This window comes from Pseudophryne corroboree, unplaced genomic scaffold, assembly GCF_028390025.1.
Source record: "Pseudophryne corroboree isolate aPseCor3 unplaced genomic scaffold, aPseCor3.hap2 scaffold_683, whole genome shotgun sequence".
In the NCBI taxonomy this organism is placed as follows: Eukaryota; Metazoa; Chordata; class Amphibia; order Anura; family Myobatrachidae; genus Pseudophryne; species Pseudophryne corroboree.
In genome coordinates this window covers 243,756-265,456 of record NW_026970268.1, presented here as the reverse complement: position 1 = coordinate 265,456, position 21,701 = coordinate 243,756, and the positions used below count along the sequence as shown (strand labels likewise).

The 21,701-nt window shown below is 38.1% G+C and overlaps 1 non-coding gene and 1 pseudogene across 1 annotated transcript; one reads left to right on the top strand and one right to left on the bottom strand.

The window, feature by feature from the left end:
- The first annotated feature begins 4,567 nt into the window (after positions 1-4,567).
- LOC135037637 (U1 spliceosomal RNA) lies at positions 4,568-4,746 on the top strand (annotated as a pseudogene).
- Positions 4,747-8,001: 3,255 nt separating this feature from the next.
- Positions 8,002-8,164, bottom strand: LOC135037586 (U1 spliceosomal RNA). Its single transcript, XR_010232096.1, has one exon. It is a non-coding gene; the product is annotated as a U1 spliceosomal RNA (small nuclear RNA).
- Positions 8,165-21,701: the final 13,537 nt, after the last annotated feature.

Here is a 21,701-nt window from a genome sequence, read left to right as displayed (position 1 = left end):
ACATGAACTACTGCGGTGACGTTGTCTGACTGGATCAGAACTGGTTGGTCGCGAAGTAAGGTCTCCGCTTGACATAGGGCGTTGTATATGGCCCTTAGCTCCAGGATGTTGATGTGAAGACAAGTCTCCTGACTTGACCAAAGACCTTGGAAATTTCTTCCCTGTGTGGCTGCTCCCCAACCTCGGAGGCTCGCGTTCGTGGTCACCAGGATCCAGTCCTGAATGCCGAACCTGCGGCCCTCTAGAAGGTGAGCACTCTGCAGCCACCACAGGAGAGATACCCTGGCCCTGGGGGACAGGGTGATCAACTGATGAATCTGTAGATGTGACCCGGACCACTTGTCCAGTAGGTCCCATTGCAAGATCCTCGCATGGAACCTGCCAAAGGGAATGGCCTCGTATGATGCCACCATCATTCCCAGGACTCGAGTGCAGTGATGCACTGACACCTGTTTTGGTTTCAATAGGTTCCTGACCAGAGTCATGAGTTCCTGGGCCTTTTCTATCGGAAGATAACCCCTTTTCTGGTCCGTATCCAGAATAATGCCCAAGCAAAGTCAGACGAGTCGTAGGAACCAACTGCGACTTCGGGATATTGAGAATCCAGCCGTGTTGCTGTAACACCTTCAGTGAAAGTTATACGCTGTTCAGCAACTGCTCTCTTGATCTCGCTTTTATGAGGAGATCGTTCAAGTACGGGATAATTGTGACACCTTGCTTTCGCAGGAGCACCATAATTTCCGTCATTACCTTGGTGAAAATTCTCGGAGAAAATTCTGGAGAGACCAAACGGCAACGTCTGAAATTGGTAATGACAATACTGTACCGCAAATCTTAGGTACGCCTGATGAGGTGGATAAATGAGTACATGAAGGTATGCATCCTTTATGTCCAGAGATATCATAAAATCCCCCCCTTCTAGGCTGGCGATGACCGCTCTTAGCGATTCCATCTTGAACTTGAACCTTTTCAAGTATAGGTTCAGGGATTTTAAATTTAATATGGGTCTGACCAAACCGTCCGGTTTTGGGACTACAAACAGGGTCGAATAATTTCCCTTTCCTTGTTGAAGCAGGGGAACCTTGACCACCACCTGTTGAAGATACAATTTGTGAATTGCATTTAACACTATCTCCCTTTCCTGGGGAGAAGATGGTAGGGCCGATTTGAAAAACCGGCGAGGAGGCACCTCTTCGAATTTCAGCTTGTAACCCTGAGAAACAATTTCTATTGCCTAGGGATCCACCTGCGAATGAACCCAGATGTGGCTGAAAACTCGAAGACGTGCCCCCAACTGGGCGGACTCCTTTAGCGGAGCCCCAGCGTCATGCGGTGGATTTTGTAGAGGCCGGGGAGGACTTCTGTTCCTGGGAACTAGCTGTGTTGTGCAGCTTCTTCCCTCTGCCCTTACCTCTGGCAAGAAAGGATGCACCTCGTACTTTCTTGTTTCTCTGTGATCGAAAGGACTGCATTTGATAATGTGGTGCTTTCTTAGGCTGTGAGGGAATATAAGGCAAAAAATTTGATTTACCAGCTGTAGCTGTGGAGACTAGGTCCGAGAGACCTTCCCCAAACAATTCCTCACCCCTGTAAGGTAAAACCTCCATATGCCTTTTTGAGTCGGCATCACCTGTCCATTGCCGGGTCCATAGGACTCGTCTAGCAGAAATCGACATAGCGTTTATTCTAGAACCCAGTAGACTAATGTCACTTTGAGCATCTCTCATATATAGGACAGCATCTTTTATATGCCCTATGGTCAATAACATAGCATCCTTATCTAGGGTCTCAATCTCTGCTGATAAGGTATCTGTCCATGCTGCCACCGCGCTACAACCCCGGCCGATGCAATTGCCGGTCTGAGTAAGGTACCAGAATGTGTGTAAATGGACTTTAGGGTAACCTCCTGCTTGCGGTCAGCATGGTCCCTGATGGTAGCCGTATCCTGGGATGGCAGCGCTACCTTTTTGGATAAGCGTGTCAATGCTTTATCCACCCTAGGGGAGGATTCCCACCGTATCCTGTCCATTGGCGGGAAAGGATACGCCATAAGAATCCTTTTGGGAATCTGCAGCTTTTTGTCTGGAGATTCCCAAGCTTTTTCACATAATTCGTTCAACTCATGTGAGGGGGGAAAGGTTATCTCAGGTTTCTTTCCCTTATACATGTGTACCCTCGTGTCAGGGACAGGGGACTCTGTGATGTGCAAAACATCTTTTATTGCAATAATCATATATCGAATACATTTAGCCAATTTTGGCTGTAACTTTGCATCATCGTAGTCGACACTGGAGTCAGAATCCGTGTCGGTATCTGTGTCAACTATTTGGGATAGTGGGCGCTTTTGAGACCCCGAAGGTCCCTGCGACATAGGGACAGGCATGGGTTGACTCCCTGACTGTTCCCTAGCTTCAGCTTTGTCTAATCTCTTGTGTAATAAGTTTACATTAGCACATAAAACATTTCACATATCCATTCAGTCAGGTGTCGGCGTTGTCGATGGAGACACCACATTAATTTGCTCCTGCTCCTCTCTAGGAGAGCCTTCTACCTCAGACATGTCGACACACGTGTACCGACACACCATACACTCAGGGAATCCTCTTATCTGAGGACAGTTCCCCAACAAGGCCCTTTGGAGAGACAGAGAGAGAGAGTATGCCAGCACACACCCCAGCGCTATATGACCCAGGAAAAAAACACAATAATTTTATGTTTACCCAGTAGCGCTGTATTTCCATATATATATGCGCCTAATTATGTGCCCCCCTCTTCTTTAAGACCCTCTTTCTACCGTGGTATAAGCAGGGGAGAGTCCGTGGAGCTTCCCCTCAGCGGTGCTGTGGAGAAAATGGTGCTGGTGAGTGCTGAGGGAGAAGCCCCACCCCTTCAGCGACGGGCTTCTGTCCCGCTCAAATATAGTAAAAAAATGGCGGGGGCTCTTATATATATATATACAGTGCCTAGCTGCATATATATTTATTTTGCCAAAGAGAGGTCTATATTGCTGCCCAGGGCGTCTCCCCTGAGCCCTTCACCCTTACACTGACTGCCGTGTGTGAGGTGTATGGGAGCAATGGAGCACAGCTTTACTGCTGTGCGTTACCTCAGTGAAGATCATGAAGTCTTCCGCTGGCTCTGAAGTCTTCTTTTCTTCTCATACTCACCCGGCTTCTATCTTCCGGTTCTGCGAGGGGGACGGCGGCGCGGCTCTGGGACGGACGGCGAGGGTGAGACCTGCGTACCGATCCCTCTGGAGCTAATGCTGTACAGTAGCCTAAGAAGCAGAGCCTATCAACTCACAGAAGTAGGTGTGCATCTCTCCCCTCCGCCCCTCGATGCAGGGAGTCTGTTGCCAGCAGGCTCCCTGAAAATAAAAAAATCTAACAAATATACTTTCTGTCAGGAAACTCAGGAGAGCTCCCTGAAAAGCACCCAGTCTCCTCTGGGCACAGTAGTAAACTGAGGTCTGGAGGAGGGGCATAGAGGGAGGAGCCAGTGCACACCCAGATCTAAAGTCTTTCTTTAAGTGCCCATGTCTCCTGCGGAGCCCGTCTATCCCCCATGGTCCTTACGGAGTCCCCAGCATCCTCTAGGACGTAAGAGAAAAATTATGCTGGCAGAAAAATCCAATTGAGTGATTAAACAGCTCCAGAGCTGCTCTGTAAGGCAAGTAAAAGGGTGTGGGCCCTGCAGCACTACCTGTAGTTTGCATTGTGCATTGGAAGCCTAGTTTGCTGTCTGTTTCCACTTCTTTTTTCTTGAGCCCCTCCCGTCTATACCCTTGTGCACTATCCTGACTTCTCCTCCCGTCTGCTTACTTTGTGCCTTCCAATGCACAATGCAAACTACAGGTAGTGCTGCAGGGCCCACACCCTTTTACTTGCCTTACAGAGCAGCTCTTGAGCTGTTACAGTGCCCAGCTGCTGCAAGAAATCAGCGTGAATGCTTCAGGGGCTGGGGCATGGCCAACATGAGCCCCACACCGAAGGAGGGTGGATGTGTTTAATGCGAACTAGGGGTCTCGCACAATGCGAACTACAGGTAGTGCTGCAGGGCCCACACCCTTTTACTTGCCTTACAGAGCAGCTCTGGAGCTGTTACAGTGCCCAGCTGCTGCAAGAAATCAGCTTGAATGCTTCAGGGGCTGGGGCATATCCAACATGAGCCCCACACCGACGGAGGGTGGAGGTGTTTAATGCGAACTAGGGGTCATCCAAGTGCCGCAAAAGGCCGCCATGCCCTGCACGCCCCTTTTCTCTTTTCATATGCAGACGAGGGTTGAAGCCAACTTTGACCCACTGCTTGGATGACATCGCCATATGCAAATCCATCTGCTGCAGGCCTTCCCCCAGGAATGCTTGCACTAGTTGTTGCATTTGGTTTGTTGTTTGGGGGTGCTTCAGTATTAGGCAGCCTTCTGCCCTCCCATGTTCATCTGAAAATATGTGTTCTCTCTGCAGTTGTTGTCCCCAGATGAGAGTTCCCTTGTGCTGCCTCAGTTGAATCTCCTTTACTTGACAGAGATGTGCCTGAGCAGCGGCCCTCCCCAGCCCTATCCCAAATCATACTTATTTTGCATAGGAGATACCATGGTCATGAAGACTGTTCTCCCAGGGTGCGGTTCATTCATTGCATTCTGGGTATGCTGACCCCTGTGATTTCCCCAAATGTGGGAAACTCGACTGCATTATTTAATGCGAACTAGGGGTCATCCAAGCACCGCAAAAGGCCGCCATGCCCTGCATACCCCTTTTCTCTTTTCATAAGCAGACGAGGTTTGAAGCCAACTTTGACCCACTGCTTGGATGACATCACTTGCTGCCTTTCCAATGAAGCAAGTTTAATTTAATAATAGGTGAAAAACCATCCCTACAAAGGTGTTAATCAGATACTTGGCTTTGTGGACACTTTTCAGAGCACAAATTTGTTAGCATAAAAATAAAGCCAGAAAATGAAGAGCTGTTTAATCACTCAATTGGATTTTTCTGCCAGCATATTTCTTTTTCTCTGCAACCCACTGCTAAATTGTGCTTCGTGGCTGGTTTTTTTATAAAATCACTTAATCAAATCTAACTCTGATTACATCAGAGAAGGCCAGGTACCCTACACCATAAGAGGTGGTTTGAAATTTTTACTTGTCTACTTAAAGATCACCAAAATCTGATAACGAGGTCAATTACGTCCCTAGGTGGGATTGAACCACCAACCTTTTGGTTAACAACTGAACACGCTAACTGTTTGCGCCTCAGAGACACTTTGCGAAAGTACATACTGACAAAGGTTAATAAGCATTCATCTAGAACGTTTCCTAGAAAAACTTTAAAAAGTCAATAATCTGGAGAGTTTTTGTAAGATGTTCCTTCCATCAACCAATGAAGAAACACATTGGTACTTTCCCATGATGAGTGAGTGCTTCAGGATCTCTTGCACTTACATGTGCAGCAAAGGACTACAATGGAAGCATGCTGGGCCTATAACCCAGAGGTAGGCAGATTGTAACTGTCCTCTGCTATATGCATTTTTTTTGTTAATTAAAGTAATCCAAAACTGGGATTGATATTTTGGCTCTTTTATTTTTACTTAAAGTACAATAACTTTTACCGTTTTAATTTGTTTTAATAGTATATTGACAGTATTGTTTTCTTTCAAAAATCCACTTAATTTTCTTTACCCTATTATTAAAATGGTAATTGACAAAAACAAACTACATTGTCACCAGAAGAGCAATACAAAATGTACAAGTGATATATTAAAATCATCTTTTCAGCTTGAATTTCAATGATGCATTGAGGTAACGATTTTGTGAGAAACATCTTCACCCTTAAATAAAGATTTTCTTAATTCCCTACCTGTGTGCTAATTAGATATCACCTTGTTTTCACATTAAACAGACTTCCACATGAGAAAGCAGCAAGGATGCAGTGGCTTTAATGTTTCCTGGTGTCAACCTGTATTATTTCAGTAGACATTGAAATGAGGATGCATCTTGCTGCCTTTCCAATGAAGCAAGTTTAATTTAGTAATAGGTTAAAAACCATCCCTACAAAGGTGTTAATCAGAGACTTGGCTTTGTGGACACTTTTCAGAGAACAAATTTGTTAGCATAAAAATAAAGCCAGAAAATGAAGAGCTGTTTAATCACTCAATTGGATTTTTCTGCCAGCATTTTTCTTTTTCTCTGCAACCCACTGCTAAATTGTGCTTCCTAGCTGTTTTTTTATAAAATCACTTAATCAAATCTAACTCTGATTACATCAGAGAAGGCCAGGTACCCTACACCATAAGAGGGGGTTTGAAATTTTGACTTGTCTACTTAAAGATCACCAAAATCTGATAACAAGGTGAATTTTGTCCCTGGGTGGGATTGAACCACCAACCTTTTGGTTAATAGCCTTATACACTAACTGATTGCGCCACAGCGACACTTTTCAAAAGTACATACTGACAAAGGCTAATAAGCATTCATCTAGAACGTTTCCTAGAAACATTTTAAAAAGTCAATAATGTGGAGAGTTTTTGTAAGATGTTTCTTCCATCAACCAATGAAGAAACACATTGGTACTTTCCTATGATGAGTGAGTGCTTCAGGATCTCTTGCACTTACATGTGCAGCAGAGTACTGTAATGGAAGCATGCTGGGTCCATAACCCAGAGGTAGGCAGATTGAAACTATCCTCTGCTATATGCATTGTTTTTATTAATTAAAGTAATCCAAAACTGGGATTGATATTTTTGCTCTTTTATTTTTACTTAAAGTACAATAACTTTTACCATTTTAATTTGTTTTAATAGTATATTGACAGTATTGTTTTCTTTCAAAAATCCAATTAATTTTCTTTACCCGATTATTAAAATGGTAATTGACAAAAACAATCTACATTGTCACCAGAAGAGCAGTACAAAATGTACAAGTGATATATTAAAATCATCTTTCCAGCTTGAATTTCAATGATGCCTTGGTGCAACAATTTTGTGAGAAACATCTTCACCCATAAAGAAAGATTTTCTTAATTCCTTACCTGTGTGCTGATTAGATATCACCTTGTTTTCACATTAAACAGACTTCCCCATGAGGAAGCAGCAAGGATGCAGTGACGTTTATGTTTCCTGGTGTCAACCTGTATTATTTCAGTAGACATTGAAATGAGGATGCATCTTGCTGCCTTTCCAATGAAGCAAGTTTAATTCAGTAATAGGTGAAAAACCATTCCTACAAAGGTGTTAATCAGAGACTTGGCTTTGTGGACACTTTTCAGAGAGCAAATTTGTTAGAATAAACATAAAATCAGAAAATGAAGAGCTGTTTAATCACTCAATTGGACTTTTCTGCCAGCATAATTTTTTTTCTCTGCAACCCACTGCTAAATTGTGCTTCCTAGCTGTTTTTTATAAAATCACTTAATCAAATCTAATTCTGATTACATCAGAGAAGGCCGGGTACCCTACACCTTAAGAGGGGGTTTGAAATTTTGACTTGTCTACTTAAAGATCACCAAAATCTGATAACAAGGTCTATTACGTCCCTCTGTGGGATTGAATCACCAACCTTTAGGTTAATAGCTGTACACACTAACTGATTGCGCCACAGCGACACTTTGCAAAAGTACATACTGACAAAGGCTAATAAGCATTCATCTAGAACGTTTCCTAGAAAAACTTTAAAAAGTCAATAATCTGGAGAATTTTTGTAAGAAACACATTGGTACATTCCCATGATGAGTGAGTGCTTCAGGATCTCTTGCACTTACTTACATGGGCTATTAACCAAAAGGTTCCCACCCAGTGATGTAATTGACCTTGTGATCAGATTTTGGTGATCTTTAAGTAGACAAGTCAAAATTTCAAACCCCCTCTTATGGTGTAGGGTACCTGGCCTTCTCTGACGTAATCAGAGTTAGATTTAATTAAGGTGCGCAAGGGCATAGAAGGGAGCGGTTTAAGAAAAGAGAAGTGGAAACAGACAGCAAACTAGGCTGGAGAGAGACCTGAGACAAAGAGATCTGAATTATACTAGAGCCGACCAGGGGAAACACAAATTATGCAGTCAAGTTTCCCACATTTGGGGAAATCGCAGGAGCAGCACACCCAGAGTGCAATGGGTGAGCCTTTCCCTGGGAGAAGCACCTTCATGATCATAGTATCTCACCTGGCAGGTAAGTAGGAGTTGGGCTAGAGCTGGGGAAGGTCGCTGCTCGGGTACCCCCCTGTCAAGTGAAGGAAATCCAACTGAGGCAGCACAAGGGAACTCTCGAAAGAAGAACAAGGCTAGAGGAAGATCTGAGTCAAAGAAATCTGACTTTTACCAGAGCTGACCAGAGGAAAGCACAAACACAGTCCCCCACTACCACCAGGAAACATTAACGCCACTGCATCCTTGCTGCTTTCTCATGTGGAAGTCTATTTAATGTGAAAACAAGGTGATATCTAATTAGCACACAGAAAAGAAAATTAAGTGAATTTTTGAAAGAAAACAATACTGTCAATATACTATTAAAACAAATTAAAATGGTAAAAGTTATTGTACTTTAAGTAAAAATAAAAGAGCAAAAATATCAATCCCAGTTTTGGATTACTTTAATTAACAAAAAAAATGCATATAGCAGAGGATAGTTTCAATCTTTCTACCTCTGGGTTATGGGCCCAGCATGCTTCCATTGCAGTACTCTGCTGCACATGTAAGTGCAAGAGATCCTGAAGCACTCACTCATCATCGGAAAGTACCAATGTGTTTCTTCATTGGTTGATGGCAGAAACATCTTACAAAAACACTCCAGATTATTGACTTTTTAAAGTTTTTCTAGGAAACGTTCTAGATGATTGTTTATTAGCCTTTGTCAGTATGTAATTTTGCAAAGTGTCGCTGTGGCGCAATCAGTTAGTGTGTATGGCTATTAACCAAAAGGTTGGTGGTTCAATCCCACCTAGGGATGTAATTGACTTTGTTATCAGATTTTGGTGATCTTTAAGTAGACAAGTCAAAATTTCAAACCCCCTGTTATGGTGTTAGGTATTTAGACTTCTCTGATGTAATCAGAGTTAGATTTGATTCAGTGATTTTATAAAAACAGCTAGGAAGCACAATTTAGCAGTGGGTTGCAGAGAAAAGGAAATATGCTGGCAAAAAAATCCAATTGAGTGATTAAACAGCTCTTGGATGGTTTTTCACCTATTACTAAATTAAACTTGCTTCATTGGAAAGGCAGCAAGATGCATCCTCATTTCAATATCTACTGAAATAATACAGGTTGACACCAGGAAACATTAACGCCACTGCATCCTTGCTGCTTTCTCATGTGGAAGTCTGTTTAATGTGAAAACAAGGTGATATCTAATTAGCACACAGGTAAGGAATTAAGAAAATCTTTATTAAAGGGTGAAGATGTTTCTCACAAAATCGTTGCCCCAATGCATCATTGAAATTCAAGCTGGAAAGATGATTTTAATATATCACTTGTACATTTTGTATTGCTCTTCTGGTGACAATGTAGTTTGTTTTTGTTAATTACCATTTTAATAATCGGGTAAAGAAAATTAATTGGATTTTTGAAAGAAAACAATACTGTCAATATACTATTAAAACAAATTAAAATGGTAAAAGTTATTGTACTTTAAGTAAAAATAAAAGAGCAAAAATATCAATCCCAGTTTTGGATTACTTTAATTAACAAAAAAAAATGCATATAGCAGAGGATAGTTTCAATCTGCCTACCTCTGGGTTATGGACCCAGCATGCTTCCATTACAGTACTCTGCTGCACATGTAAGTGCAAGAGGTCCTGAAGCACTCACTTATCATGGGAAAGTTCCAATGTGTTTCTTCATTGGTTGATGGAAGAAACATCTTACAAAAACTCTCCACATTATTGACTTTTTAAAATGTTTCTAGGAAACGTTCTAGATGAATGCTTATTAGCCTTTGTCAGTATGTACTTTCGCAAAGTGTCGCTGTGGCGCAATCAGTCTGTGTGTATGGTTATTAACCAAAAGGTTGGTGGTTCAATCCCACCCAGGGACGTAATTGACCTTGTTATCAGATTTTGGTGATCTTTAAGTAGACAAGTCAAAATTTCAAACCCCCTGTTATGGTGTAGGGTACCTGGCCTTCTCTGATGTAATCAGAGTTAGATTTGATTCAGTGATTTTATAAAAACAGCTAGGAAGCACAATTTAGCAGTGAGTTGCAGAGAAAAAGAAATATGCTGGCAAAAAAATCCAATTGAGTGATTAAACAGCTCTTCATTTTCTGGCTTTATTTTTATGCTAACAAATTTGTTCTCTGAAAAGTGTCCACAAAGCCAAGTCTCAGATTAACACCTTTGTAGGGATGGTTTTTCACCTATTACTAAATTAAACTTGCTTCATTGGAAAGGCAGCAAGATGCATCCTCATTTCAATGTCTACGGAAATAATACAGGTTGACACCAGGAAACATTAACGCCACTGCATCCTTGCTGCTTTCGCATGTGGAAGTCTGTTTAATGTGAAAACAAGGTGATATCTAATTAGCACACAGGTAAGGAATTAAGAAAATCTTTATTTAAGGGTGAATATGTTTCTCACAAAATCGTTGCCCCAATGCATCATTGAAATTCAAGCTGGAAAGATGATTTTAATATATCACTTGTACATTTTGTATTGCTCTTCTGGTGACAATGTAGTTTGTTTTTGTCAATTACCATTATAATAATAGGGTAAAGAAAATTAATTGGATTTTTGAAAGAAAACAATACTGTCTATATACTATTAAAACAAATTAAAATGGTAAAAGTTATTGTACTTTAAGTAAAAATAAAAGAGCAAAAATATCAATCCCAGTTTTGGATTACTTTAATTAACAATAAAAAATGCATATAGCAGAGGATAGTTTCAATCTGCCTACCTCTGGGTTATGGGCCCAGCATGTTTCCAATGCAGTACTCTGCTGCACACGTAAGTGCAAGAGATCCTGAAGCACTCACTCATCATGGGAAAGTACCAATGTGTTTCTTCGTTGGTTGATGGAAGAAACATCTTACAAAAACTCTCCAGATTATTGACTTTTTAAAGTTTTTCTAGGAAACGTTCTAGATGAATGCTTATTAGCCTTTGTCAGTATGGAAGTTTGCAAAGTGTCTCTGTGGCGCAATCGGTTAGTGTGTTTGGTTATTAATCAAAGGGTTGGTGGTTCAATCCCACCCAGGGATGTAATTGACCTTGTTATCAGATTTTGGTGATCTTTAAGTAGACTAGTCAAAATTTCAAACCCCCTCTTATGGTGTAGGGTACCTGGCCTTCTCTGATGTAATCAGAGTTAGATTTGATTAAGTGATTTTATAAAAAAACAGCTAGGAAGCACAATTTAGCAGTGGGTTGCAGAGAAAAAGAAATATGCTGGCAGAAAAATCCAATTGAGTGATTAAACTGCTCTTCATTTTCTGGCTTTATTTTTATGCTAACAAATTTGTTCTCTGAAAAGTGTCCACAAAGCCAAGTGTCTGATTAACATCTTTGTAGGGATGGTTTTTCACCTATTACTAAATTAAACTTGCTTCATTGGAAAGGCAGCAAGATGCATCCTCATTTCAATATCTACGGAAATAATACAGGTTGACACCAGGAAACATTAACGCCACTGCATCTTTGCTGTTTTCTCATGTGGAAGTCTGTTTAATGTGAAAACAAGGTGATATCTAATTAGCACACAGGTAAGGAATTAAGAAAATCTTTATTTAAGGGTGAAGATGTTTCTCACAAAATCGTTGCCCCAATGCATCATTGAAATTCAAGCTGGAAAGATGATTTTAATGTATCACTTGTACATTTTGTATTGCTCTTCTGGTGACAATGTAGTTTGTTTTTGTCAATTACCATTATAATAATAGGGTAAAGAAAATTAAGTGGATTTTTGAAAGAAAACAATACTGTCAATATACTATTAAAACAAATTAAAATGGTAAAAGTTATTGTACTTTAAGTAAAAATAAAAGAGCAAAAATATCAATCCCAGTTTTGGATTACTTTAATTAACAATAAAAAATGCATATAGCAGAGGATAGTTTCAATCTGCCTACCTCTGGGTTATGGGCCCAGCATGTTTCCAATGCAGTACTCTGCTGCACATGTAAGTGCAAGAGATCCTGAAGCACTCACTCATCATGGGAAAGTACCAATGTGTTTCTTCGTTGGTTGATGGAAGAAACATCTTACAAAAACTCTCCAGATTATTGACTTTTTAAAGTTTTTCTAGGAAACGTTCTAGATGAATGCTTATTAGCCTTTGTCAGTATGTAAGTTTGCAAAGTGTCTCTGTGGCGCAATCGGTTAGTGTGTTTGGTTATTAATCAAAGGGTTGGTGGTTCAATCCCACCCAGGGATGTAATTGACCCTGTTATCAGATTTTGGTGATCTTTAAGTAGACAAGTCAAAATTTCAAACCCCCTCTTATGGTGTAGGGTACCTGGCCTTCTCTGATGTAATCAGAGTTAGATTTGATTAAGTGATTTTATAAAAAAACTGCTAGGAAGCACAATTTAGCAGTGGGTTGCAGAGAAAAAGAAATATGCTGGCAGAAAAATCCAATTGAGTGATTAAACAGCTCTTCATTTTCTGGCTTTATTTTTATGCTAACTAATTTGTTCTCTGAAAAGTGTCCACAAAGCCAAGTATCTGATTAACATATTTGTAGGGATGGTTTTTCATCTATTACTAAATTAAACTTGCTTCATTGGAAAGGCAGCAAGATGCATCCTCATTTCAATATCTAGGGAAATAATACAGGTTGACACCAGGAAACATTAACGCCACTGCATCTTTGCTGTTTTCTCATGTGGAAGTCTGTTTAATGTGAAAACAAGGTGATATCTAATTAGCACACAGGTAAGGAATTAAGAAAATCTTTATTTAAGGGTGAAGATGTTTCTCACAAAATCGTTGCCCCAATGCATCATTGAAATTCAAGCTTGAAAGATGATTTTAATATATCACTTGTACATTTTGTATTGCTCTTCTGGTGACAATGTAGTTTGTTTTTGTCAATTACCATTTTAATAATCGGGTAAAGAAAATTAATTGGATTTTTGAAAGAAAACAATACTGTCAATATACTATTAAAACAAATTAAAATGGTAAAAGTTATTGTACTTTAAGTAAAAATAAAAGAGCACAAATATCAATCCCAGTTTTGGATTACTTTAATTAACAAAAAAAATGCATATAGCAGAGGATAGTTTCAATCTGCCTACCTCTGGGTTATGGACCCAGCATGCTTCCATTACAGTACTCTGCTGCACATGTAAGTGCAAGAGATCCTGAAGCACTCACTCATCATGGGAAAGTACCAATGTGTTTCTTCATTGGTTGATGGAAGAAACATCTTACAAAAACTCTCCAGATTATTGACTATTTAAAGTTTTTATAGGAAACGTTCTAGATGAATGCTTATTAGCCTTTGTCAGTAAGTACTTTTGCAAAGTGTCACTGTGGCGCAATCAGTTAGTGTGTACGGCTATTAACCAAAAGGTTGGTGGTTCAATCCCACCCAGGGACGTAATTGACCTTGTTATCAGATTTTGTTGATCTTTAAGTAGACAAGTCAAAATTTCGAAAACCCCTGTTATGGTGTAGGGTACCTGGCCTTCTCTGATGTAATCAGAGTTAGATTTGATTCAGTGATTTTATAAAAACAGCTAGGAAGCACAATTTAGCAGTGGGTTGCAGAGAAAAAGAAATATGCTGGCAAAAAAATCCAATTGAGTGATTAAACAGCTCTTCATTTTCTGGCTTTATTTTTATGCTAACAAATTTGTTCTCTGAAAAGTGTCCACAAAGCCAAGTATCTGATTAACATCTTTGTAGGGATGGTTTTTCACCTATTACTAAATTAAACTTGCTTCATTGGAAAGGCAGCAAGATGCATCCTCATTTCAATATCTACTGAAATAATACAGGTTGACACCAGGAAACATTAACGCCACTGCATCCTTGCTGCTTTCTCATGTGGAAGTCTGTTTAATGTGAAAACAAGGTGATATCTAATTAGCACACAGGTAAGGAATTAAGAAAATCTTTATTTAAGGATGAAGATGTTTCTCACAAAATCGTTGCCCCAATGCATCATTGAAATTCAAGCTGGAAAGATGATTTTAATATATCACTTGTACATTTTGTATTGCTCTTCTGGTGACAATGTAGTTTGCTTTTGTCAATTACCATTTTAATAATCGGGTAAAGAAAATTAATTGGATTTTTGAAAGAAAACAATACTGTCAATATACTATTAAAACAAATTAAAATGGTAAAAGTTAATGTACTTTAAGTAAAAATAAAAGAGCAAAAATATCAATACCAGTTTTGGATTACTTTAATTAACAAAAAAAAAATGCATATAGCAGAGGATAGTTTCAATCTGCCTACCTCTGGGTTATGGACCCAGCATGCTTCCATTACAGTACTCTGCTGCACATGTAAGTGCAAGAGATCCTGAAGCACTCACTCATCATGGGAAAGTACCAATGTGTTTCTTCATTGGTTGATGGAAGAAACATCTTACAAAAACTCTCCACATTATTGACTTTTTAAAATGTTTCTAGGAATCGTTCTAGATGAATGCTTATTAGCCTTTGTCAGTAAGTGCTTTTGCAAAGTGTCACTGTGGCGCAATCAGTTAGTGTGTAAGGCTATTAACCAAAAAGTTGGTGGTTCAATCCCACCCAGGGACTTAATTGACCTTGTTATCAGATTTTGGTGATCTTTAAGTAGACAAGTCAAAATTTCAAACCCTCTATTATGGTGTAGGGTACCTGGCCTTCTCTGATGTAATCAGAGTTAGATTTGATTCAGTGATTTTATAAAAACAGCTAGGAAGCACAATTTAGCAGTGGGTTGCAGAGAAAAAGAAATATGCTGGCAGAAAAATCCAATTGAGTGATTAAACAGCTCTTCATTTTCTGGCTTTATTTTTATGCTAACAAATTTGTTCTCTGAAAAGTGTCCACAAAGCCAAGTATCTGATTAACATCTTTGTAGGGATGGTTTTTCACCTATTACTAAATTAAACTTGCTTCATTGGAAAGGCAGCAAGATGCATCCTCATTTCAATATCTACTGAAATAATACAGGTTGACACCAGGAAACATTAACGCCACTGCATCCTTGCTGCTTTCTCATGTGGAAGTCTGTTTAATGTGAAAACAAGGTGATATCTAATTAGCACACAGGTAAGGAATTAAGAAAATCTTTATTTAAGGGTGAAGATGTTTCTCACAAAATCGTTGCCCCAATGCATCATTGAAATTCAAGCTGGAAAGATGATTTTAATATATCACTTGTACATTTTGTATTGCTCTTCTGATGACAATGTAGTTTGTTTTTGTCAATTACCATTTTAATAATCGGGTAAAGAAAATTAATTGGATTTTTGAAAGAAAACAATACTGTCAATATACTATTAAAACAAATTAAAATGGTAAAAGTTATTGTACTTTAAGTAAAAATAAAAGAGCAAAAATATCAATCCCAGTTTTGGATTACTTTAATTAACAAAAAAAATGCATATAGCAGAGGATAGTTTCAATCTGCCTACCTCTGGGTTATGGACACAGCATGCTTCCATTAGAGTACTCTGCTGCACATGTAAGTGCAAGAGATCCTGAAGCACTCACTCATCATGGGAAAGTACCAATGTGTTTCTTCATTGGTTGATGGAAGAAACATCTTACAAAAACTCTCCACATTATTGACTTTTTAAAATGTTTTTAGGAATCGTTCTAGATGAATGCTTATTAGCCTTTGTCAGTATATACTTTCACAAAGTGTCGCTGTGGCGCAATCAGTTAGTGTGTAAGGCTATTAACCAAAAGGTTGGTGGTTCAATCCCACCCAGGGACTTAATTGACCTTGTTATCAGATTTTGGTGATCTTTAAGTAGACAAGTCAAAATTTCAAACCCCCTGTTATGGTGTAGTGTACCTGGCCTTCTCTGATGTAATCAGAGTTAGATTTGATTAAGTGATTTTATAAAAAAACAGCTAGGAAGCACAATTTAGCAGTGGGTTGCAGAGAAAAAGAAAAATGCTGGCAGAAAAATCCAATTGAGTGATTAAACAGCTCTTCATTTTCTGGCTTTATTTTTATGATAACAAATTTGTTCTCTGAAAAGTGTCCACAAAGCCAAGTATCTGATTAACATCTTTGTAGGGATGGTTTTTCACCTATTACTAAATTAAACTTGCTTCATTGGAAAGGCAGCAAGATGCATCCTCATTTCAATATCTACGGAAATAATACAGGTTGACACCAGGAAACATTAACGCCACTGCATCTTTGCTGTTTTCTCATGTGAAAGTCTGTTTAATATGAAAACAAGGTGATATCTAATTAGCACACAGGTAAGGAATTAAGAAAATATTTATTTAAGGGTGAAGATGTTTCTCACAAAATCGTTGCCCCAATGCATCATTGAAATTCAAGCTGGAAAGATGATTTTAATATATCACTTGTACATTTTGTATTGCTCTTCTGGTGACAATGTAGTTTGTTTTTGTCAATTACCATTTTAATAATCGGGTAAAGAAAATTAAGTGGATTTTTGAAAGAAAACAATACTGTCAATATACTATTAAAACAAATTAAAATGGTAAAAGTTATTGTACTTTAAGTAAAAATAAAAGAGCACAAATATCAATCCCAGTTTTGGATTACTTTAATTAACAAAAAAAATGCATATAGCAGAGGATAGTTTCAATCTGCCTACCTCTGGGTTATGGACCCAGCATGCTTCCATTACAGTACTCTGCTGCACATGTAAGTGCAAGAGATCCTGAAGCACTCACTCATCATGGGAAAGTACCAATGTGTTTCTTCATTGGTTGATGGAAGAAACATCTTACAAAAACTCTCCAGATTATTGACTATTTAAAGTTTTTATAGGAAACGTTCTAGATGAATGCTTATTAGCCTTTGTCAGTAAGTGCTTTTGCAAAGTGTCACTGTGGCGCAATCAGTTAGTGTGTACGGCTATTAACCAAAAGGTTGGTGGTTCAATCCCACCCAGGGACGTAATTGACCTTGTTATCAGATTTTGTTGATCTTTAAGTAGACAAGTCAAAATTTCGAAAACCCCTGTTATGGTGTAGGGTACCTGGCCTTCTCTGATGTAGTTAGATTTGATTCAGTGATTTTATAAAAACAGCTAGGAAGCACAATTTAGCAGTGGGTTGCAGAGAAAAAGAAATATGCTGGCAAAAAAATCCAATTGAGTGATTAAACAGCTCTTCATTTTCTGGCTTTATTTTTATGCTAACAAATTTGTTCTCTGAAAAGTGTCCACAAAGCCAAGTATCTGATTAACATCTTTGTAGGGATGGTTTTTCACCTATTACTAAATTAAACTTGCTTCATTGGAAAGGCAGCAAGATGCATCCTCATTTCAATATCTACTGAAATAATACAGGTTGACACCAGGAAACATTAACGCCACTGCATCCTTGCTGCTTTCTCATGTGGAAGTCTGTTTAATGTGAAAACAAGGTGATATCTAATTAGCACACAGGTAAGGAATTAAGAAAATCTTTATTTAAGGATGAAGATGTTTCTCACAAAATCGTTGCCCCAATGCATCATTGAAATTCAAGCTGGAAAGATGATTTTAATATATCACTTGTACATTTTGTATTGCTCTTCTGGTGACAATGTAGTTTGCTTTTGTCAATTACCATTTTAATAATCGGGTAAAGAAAATTAATTGGATTTTTGAAAGAAAACAATACTGTCAATATACTATTAAAACAAATTAAAATGGTAAAAGTTAATGTACTTTAAGTAAAAATAAAAGAGCAAAAATATCAATACCAGTTTTGGATTACTTTAATTAACAAAAAAAAATGCATATAGCAGAGGATAGTTTCAATCTGCCTACCTCTGGGTTATGGACCCAGCATGCTTCCATTACAGTACTCTGCTGCACATGTAAGTGCAAGAGATCCTGAAGCACTCACTCATCATGGGAAAGTACCAATGTGTTTCTTCATTGGTTGATGGAAGAAACATCTTACAAAAACTCTCCACATTATTGACTTTTTAAAATGTTTCTAGGAATCGTTCTAGATGAATGCTTATTAGCCTTTGTCAGTAAGTACTTTTGCAAAGTGTCACTGTGGCGCAATCAGTTAGTGTGTAAGGCTATTAACCAAAAAGTTGGTGGTTCAATCCCACCCAGGGACTTAATTGACCTTGTTATCAGATTTTGGTGATCTTTAAGTAGACAAGTCAAAATTTCAAACCCCCTATTATGGTGTAGGGTACCTGGCCTTCTCTGATGTAATCAGAGTTAGATTTGATTCAGTGATTTTATAAAAACAGCTAGGAAGCACAATTTAGCAGTGGGTTGCAGAGAAAAAGAAATATGCTGGCAGAAAAATCCAATTGAGTGATTAAACAGCTCTTCATTTTCTGGCTTTATTTTTATGCTAACTAATTTGTTCTCTGAAAAGTGTCCACAAAGCCAAGTATCTGATTAACATATTTGTAGGGATGGTTTTTCACCTATTACTAAATTAAACTTGCTTCATTGGAAAGGCAGCAAGATGCATCCTCATTTCAATATCTACTGAAATAATACAGGTTGACACCAGGAAACATTAACGCCACTGCATCCTTGCTGCTTTCTCATGTGGAAGTCTGTTTAATGTGAAAACAAGGTGATATCTAATTAGCACACAGGTAAGGAATTAAGAAAATCTTTATTTAAGGGTGAAGATGTTTCTCACAAAATTGTTGCCCCAATGCATCATTGAAATTCAAGCTGGAAAGATGATTTTAATATATCACTTGTACATTTTGTATTGCTCTTCTGGTGACAATGTAGTTTGTTTTTGTCAATTACCATTTTAATAATCGGGTAAAGAAAATTAATTGGATTTTTGAAAGAAAACAATACTGTCAATATACTATTAAAACAAATTAAAATGGTAAAAGTTATTGTACTTTAAGTAAAAATAAAAGAGCAAAAATATCAATCCCAGTTTTGGATTACTTTAATTAACAAAAAAAATGCATATAGCAGAGGATAGTTTCAATCTGCCTACCTCTGGGTTATGGACACAGCATGCTTCCATTAGAGTACTCTGCTGCACATGTAAGTGCAAGAGATCCTGAAGCACTCACTCATCATGGGAAAGTACCAATGTGTTTCTTCATTGGTTGATGGAAGAAACATCTTACAAAAACTCTCCACATTATTGACTTTTTAAAATGTTTTTAGGAATCGTTCTAGATGAATGCTTATTAGCCTTTGTCAGTATGTACTTTTGCAAAGTGTTGCTGTGGCGCAATCAGTTAGTGTGTAAGGCTATTAACCAAAAGGTTGGTGGTTCAATCCCACCCAGGGACTTAATTGACCTTGTTATCAGATTTTGGTGATCTTTAAGTAGACAAGTCAAAATTTCAAACCCCCTGTTATGGTGTAGGGTACCTGGCCTTCTCTGATGTAGTTAGATTTGATTCAGTGATTTTATAAAAACAGCTAGGAAGCACAATTTAGCAGTGGGTTGCAGAGAAAAATAAAAATGCTGGCAGAAAAATCCAATTGAGTGATTAAACAGCTCTTCATTTTCTGGCTTTATTTTTATGCTAACTAATTTGTTCTCTGAAAAGTGTCCACAAAGCCAAGTATCTGATTAACATATTTGTAGGGATGGTTTTTCATCTATTACTAAATTAAACTTGCTTCATTGGAAAGGCAGCAAGATGCATCCTCATTTCAATATCTACTGAAATAATACAGGTTGACACCAGGAAACATTAACGCCACTGCATCCTTGCTGCTTTCTCATGTGGAAGTCTGTTTAATGTGAAAACAAGGTGATATCTAATTAGCACACAGGTAAGGAATTAAGAAAATCTTTATTTAAGGGTGAAGATGTTTCTCACAAAATCGTTGCCCCAATGCATCATTGAAATTCAAGCTGGAAAGATGATTTTAATGTATCACTTGTACATTTTGTATTGCTCTTCTGGTGACAATGTAGTTTGTTTTTGTCAATTACCATTTTATTAATAGGGTAAAGAAAATTAAGTGGATTTTTGAAAGAAAACAATACTGTCAATATACTATTAAAACAAATTAAAATGGTAAAAGTTATTGTACTTTAAGTAAAAATAAAAGCTAAAATATCAATCCCAGTTTTGGATTACTTTAATGAACAAAAAAAAAATGCATATAGCAAAGGATAGTTTCAATCTGCCTACCTCTGGGTTATGGGCCCAGCATGCTTCCATTGCAGTACTATGCTGCACATTTAAGTGCAAGAGATCCTGAAGCACTCACTCATCATGCGAAAGTACCAATGTGTTTCTTCATTGGTTGCTGGAAGAAACATCTTACAAAAACTCTCCAGATTATTGACTTTTTAAAGTTTTTCTAGGAAACGTTCTAGATGAATGCTTATTAGTCTTTGTCAGTATGGACTTTTTGCAAAGTGTCTCTGTGGCGCAATCTGTTAGTGTGTTCAGCTATTAATCAAAAGGTTGGTGGTTCAATCCCACCCAGGGACGTAATTGACCTTGTGATCAGATTTTGGTGATATTTAAGTAGACAAGTCAAAATTGCAAACCCTCTCTTATGGTGTAGGGTACCTGGCCTTCTCTGATGTAATCAGAGTTAGATTTGATTAAGTGATTTTATAAAAAAACAGCTAGGAAGCACAATTTAGCAGTGGGTTGCAGAGAAAAAGAAAAATGCTGGCAGAAAAATCCAATTGAGTGATTAAACAGCTCTTCATTTTCTGGCTTTATTTTTATGATAACAAATTTGTTCTCTGAAAAGTGTCCACAAAGCCAAGTATCTGATTAACATTTTTGTAGGGATGGTTTTTCATCTATTACTAAATTAAACTTGCTTCATTGGAAAGGCAGCAAGATGCATCCTCATTTCAATATCTACTGAAATAATACAGGTTGACACCAGGAAACATTAACGCCACTGCATCCTTGCTGCTTTCTCATGTGGAAGTCTGTTTAATGTGAAAACAAGGTGATATCTAATTAGCACACAGGTAAGGAATTAAGAAAATCTTTATTTAAGGGTGAAGATGTTTCTCACAAAATCGTTGCCCCAATGCATCATTGAAATTCAAGCTGGAAAGATGATTTTAATGTATCACTTGTACATTTTGTATTGCTCTTCTGGTGACAATGTAGTTTGTTTTTGTCAATTACCATTTTATTAATAGGGTAAAGAAAATTAAGTGGATTTTTGAAAGAAAACAATACTGTCAATATACTATTAAAACAAATTAAAATGGTAAAAGTTATTGTACTTTAAGTAAAAATAAAAGCTAAAATATCAATCCCAGTTTTGGATTACTTTAATGAACAAAAAAAAAATGCATATAGCAAAGGATAGTTTCAATCTGCCTACCTCTGGGTTATGGGCCCAGCATGCTTCCATTGCAGTACTCTGCTGCACATTTAAGTGCAAGAGATCCTGAAGCACTCACTCATCATGCGAAAGTACCAATGTGTTTCTTCATTGGTTGCTGGAAGAAACATCTTACAAAAACTCTCCAGATTATTGACTTTTTAAAGTTTTTCTAGGAAACGTTCTAGATGAATGCTTATTAGTCTTTGTCAGTATGGACTTTTTGCAAAGTGTCTCTGTGGCGCAATCTGTTAGTGTGTTCAGCTATTAATCAAAAGGTTGGTGGTTCAATCCCACCCAGGGAC